Source organism: Grammomys surdaster, unplaced genomic scaffold, assembly GCF_004785775.1.
Source record: "Grammomys surdaster isolate TR1022 unplaced genomic scaffold, NIH_TR_1.0 352, whole genome shotgun sequence".
Taxonomy (NCBI): domain Eukaryota; kingdom Metazoa; phylum Chordata; class Mammalia; order Rodentia; family Muridae; genus Grammomys; species Grammomys surdaster.
This window is the reverse complement of record NW_021604771.1, coordinates 162,653-167,649: the sequence shown is the minus strand read 5'-3', so window position 1 is coordinate 167,649 and position 4,997 is coordinate 162,653.

Sequence of the window (4,997 nt, the reverse complement as noted above, 5' to 3'; positions counted from 1 at the left end):
GGAGGCAGAGGCAGGCAGATTTCTGAGTTCGAGGCCAGCCTGGTCTACAGAGTGAGTTCCAGGACAGCCAGGGCTACACAGGGAAACCCTGTCTCTAAAAACCAAAAAAAAAAAAAAAAAAAAGGGGCAAAGCACTCATATACATAAGGTAATAAAAATAAATATAAATTATGATAAATACTTTGCTTGTAATTCAATTTTTCAAACTAGGTACAGATGTGTCTGCCTGTTTGTTTACATTATGTTCACAAAATTATTATTTTGCTCTGATTTTGTAATGTTTGCATTCTAACATTTATTCCATTGCTATAGTAAAACACTGACAAAAATCAGCATGGAGAGGGAAGGGTTTTATTTGGCTTATAGGTCCATCAGGGGAAACTGAGGCAAGAATTGAAGTAGAGATCATGGGATGCTTACTGGATTAATCCCTATGCCTTGTTTAGACTGTTTTTTTAATCCAGAGCCACCTCCCCAAGTGTGGCATCACCCTGCATGGGCAAGGCCCTCTCACAAGCCATATCACTAACCAAGAGAATGCCACCACAGACTGATGTACAGGCCAATGTGATGGAGGCTTTTTCTCCATTGCATGTTCCTATTCCCAGGTAACTCAAACTTGTGTCTAGATGAGAAAAAAAATATAGATAGATTTTATTGTTAAGCACAAGTAACTAACACTCAGAGTTCCTGAAAGATTTTCAATCTTCCAACTTACAGCCAGGCAGTGGTAGTGTACACATTTAATACCAGCACTCGGGGAGCACGGGCAGATGGATCTCTTGAGTTCAAGGGCAGCTTTTTCTACAGAGAAAGTTCTAGAACAACCAAGAATACACGGAGAAACTTTATCTGGGACTGGGGAGGGTCAATCAACAGTCTTCCAACCAGGGGAGGTGACCCAGATCCAGACTTGACATTTCCCCCTTATAGACTTTGTCAAAGGCTTCACAGCGAAGCCACAGTGAAGAGATTCTTCCAGTCACCAGAAATACCTGTCAGACTCAGATGGACAAACAGTCAGAAAATTAGCAAATACTGCAATTTCCCAGGCAAGCCTGTCACTCTGTCACCTCATCACTCCAGTTGGTATTTTCTCCCAAGACCAAAATAGTTCTACAATTGTGTGCCTCACAGCAACTGTCAAAACTACCTCGAGCACAGAAGGAATGGGGCTAATGATGAGAGAGTTGGTGGCTGTGAGCATCAAAAATGCAGGATGGGGAATCCTGGTCTTGAAATTTTCATGGAAAAACTGAGGAAGTTTCTTCTCATCCCTGAACCTCACTCCTCCTCTGCTCCTCAGTGTGGAGAAATGGCAATCATGTGATAGAACAGCACATTACAAATTGGCAGGGAGGGTTTGCCTGTGTCCTTCAACTACTTTTTCAACTAAGGTGGTATTACAGTAATTGAACTATTACACAATATATGATCAGAAAATATCCATTAGGAAAAGAGATGTATTCTGTATCACTTTTCTCCATGTGGGGTCTTGTAGTCCATTTCCACTGAAATATATATAGTCTACCACCAAACAACCAAACACCTCCCAATTCTACTTTTTGGGTCCTATATGAGCCATAAACTCCCAGCAGCCTTGTCTCTCCGTGTCATCAACATGTTCTCCCCTTCTACAGTTATTTATGTATTTATGGCAACATAAATACATTGTGTACAGATCTATGGTGTTAACTTTGTCACTCAGAATAAAGCCACTGAAGTCCATGAAGTTGCTGCATGTGTAAACAGATTCCTTTATTTGTGCATGAAATTGTATATGTCGCCAGGTGGTGGTGGCGCACGCCTTTAATCCCAGCACTTGGGAGGCAGAGGCAGGCAGATTTCTGAGTTCAAGGCCAGTCTACAGAGTGAGTTTCAGGACAGCCAGGACTACACAGAGAAACCCTGTCTCGAAAAAAACAAAAACAAAAAAACAAACAACAAAAAAAAGAAACAAGAAGTAAGACCAAAGTGTGGATGCTTCGATCCTTCATAGAAGGGGGAACATGATAACCACAGGAGGTAGAGGGAGGAAGGGGCCTGAGAGAGAAAAAAGGGGGGAGAGAAAAAGAGGGTCAGGATCAGATATTTAAAGAGACAGGAGAGAAGTACAGAGGATCAGGAAATCAAATAGAAATATGTAGCAGTGGGGGATGGGGAACTGGGGTAGCCCCTAGCGAATGCCAGACACCAGGGAAGAGAGAAGCTCCAAGGACCCAACAGGGATGACGTTAGTGAAAATACCCAACAAAGGGGAGATAGAACCTTTAGAGACCACCTCCAGTAGATAGGCATGTCCCACAGCTCAGGAATGGGATTCCCCCCCCAAAAGTTGTTAACTCAGAAATATTCCTATCCAAAGGAAAGACAGAGACAAAAAATGGAGCAGAGACTGAAGGAAAGCCCATCCAGGGACCACCCCACCTAGGGATCCATCCCATCTGCAGACACCAAACCCTGACACTATTGCTGATGCCAAGTGCTTGCTGACTGGAGCCTGGTATGGCTGTTCCCTGAGAGCTTCTACCAGCACCTGACCAATACAGATGCAGAACTCACAGCCAACCATTGAACTGAGCCCAAGGACCCCAATAGAAGAGCTAGGGGAAGGGCTCAAGGAACTGAAGGGGTTTGCAACCCCATAGGAAGAACAATACCAACTAACTGGACCACCCAGAGCTCCCAGAGACTAAACCACCAACCAAAGAGTATACATGGAGGGATCCATGGCTCCAGCTGCGTATGTAGCAGAGGATGGCCTTATCTGACATCAGTGGGAGGGGAGGCCCTTGGTTCTGTGGAGGCTTGATGCCCCAGCATAAGGGGGTGCTAGAGTGGTAAGGCAGGAGTGGGTGAGTGGGTAGAGGAACACCCTCATAGAGGCAAAGGGGAGGGAGGAGAGGGGGGACGGGATGGGAGGTTTGTGTAGGGGTAACCTGGAAGGGGGATATCATTTGAAATGTAAATGAATAAAATGATTATTTTTTTAAACAAAGACCATGTCTCATACAACCCAGGCTGCCTTTTAATCGGAAATGTTCACCCAAGACTGCCCTGAAAGTTCTACATAGAATCTTACAACATTGAAGGACAAGAATCATTTATAAGTGTTGATATTACAGGTGTGTGCTGCCATGGCCGGCTGGATAACTTTTTCTTTTATCATTATTTTATTATTTCTTTGTTTATTTGTAAATTCATGTGTGCACACTCATGGCATGGTATACACATGGAAGCCAGAAGACAATTCATGGGACACCTCCGTCAAGGTACTGTAGGGCATTGCACTCCTATCCTCAGGCATGGGAGAAAGCATCATCATCCCTGAGCCATCTTTCTGGCCTTCAAGCAGACCCTTCAAAGTATCTTGTATAAAGCTGGGTGTGGTAATACACGCATATGTTCCTACTAGAGACAGTGTGTCAGTAGTCAATTTGGACTAAATTTTTTGAGGTTTGTTTTTTTTTTCGAGGCAGGATTTCTCTGTGTAGCCCTGGCTGTCCTGGAACTCACTCTGTAGACCAGGCTGGCCTTGAACTCAGAAATCCACCTGCCTCTGCCTCCCAAGTGCTGGGATTCAAGGCGTGCGCCACCACCATCTTCTTCCTCCATCTCCTGAATGATAGGTTGTTTGTCTTATTATTTGATCTGTGTAGTTCATCTTTAAAATGCTTTGTTATTTAGAAGCAACTTCAGAAACTCAAAAGGATGGAAAGAGGAGGAAGTGAGACATCAGTAAAGTGTCTGCTGTGACAGGGTGAAGACCAAGGTTAGATTCCTTTTACCCAGGAAACACTGAGTATATTGGGACAGGTGGCTCTCTGAATCCCACTGGCCAGCCTAGCCAGTCTGTGAGTTCCAGGGTTAGTGATTGTACTTGTCTTAAAAAGTAAGGATGTGATAGAAAAAAAAAAAGCCCAAAGACCTTCACACACACATGCAGAGCATGTTCACTCATGTGACCACATGTGCACACACATCCATATCCACAAGCTAGGCTGATGGCACATTCTTGTCATCAAAATCCTGAGGATGTGGAGCCAAGAAACGCAGGAAATCAAGGCCAGCTTATTACATAGTGAGTTCAAGACCCCCTTGACTACAGGAAATGAGAGCGGGCGGGGAACTTATATTTCAAACTTTCAGGCTACCGTCCATCACTGAGGGCCTCTACTTTGGTTTGAATAGGAATGGCACCATAGACTCATGTGCCTGGTCAACAGGGAGTGACACTATTAGAAGGTGTGGTCTTGGAGTAGGTGTGGCCTACTTAGAGGAACTGTGTTACTGCAGGTGAGCTTTGAGATTTCAAATGCTCAGGCCAGGTCCTATGTCTCTATCTTCTTGCTGACTGGGGATCTTGATGTAGATTTCTCTGCCACTCTCCCAGTCCCCATTAAGTGTTTTCCTTTATGTGAGTTGCAGTGGTCATGGTGTCTCTTCACAGCAATAGAACACTGACTAAGCTAGAAGCCAAGACAGGAACTCAGGGAACCTGGAGGCAGTGGTCATGGAGGAATGCCTCTTATTGGCTTGCTTTCTCTCACTTACTCAGCTTGATTTCTTACAGAACCCAAGACCACCCACTCAGAAGTGGCTCCAGGCACAGTGGGTTTCATCCTCCCACATCAATCAACCGACTGCTTCAGACACCTGCCCACAGGCCACCCTGATGGAGACAATTCCTCATGGGAGGTTTCCTCTTCTCATGGGACTCTTGTTGATGTTAGGCTGACAAAGACCTGAACACAGATTTTACACTCTGTCAATTCTCTATTTGTCCTTTGAGCTTTTAATTTGATATTGCCCATTGCTAAGCCAGCAGGTCTTAGGCTTGTCTGTGTGTGAAAGCCATGTGGAGGTTTTTTTTTTAATTCCTTCAATGGCCTGGAGAGATAGCTTATCAGTTAAGATTTCTGGCCATTCTCCTAGAGGACTCAAGTTCAATTACAACATCCAAATGACAAGTCATGACTATCTGCAACTCCAGTACT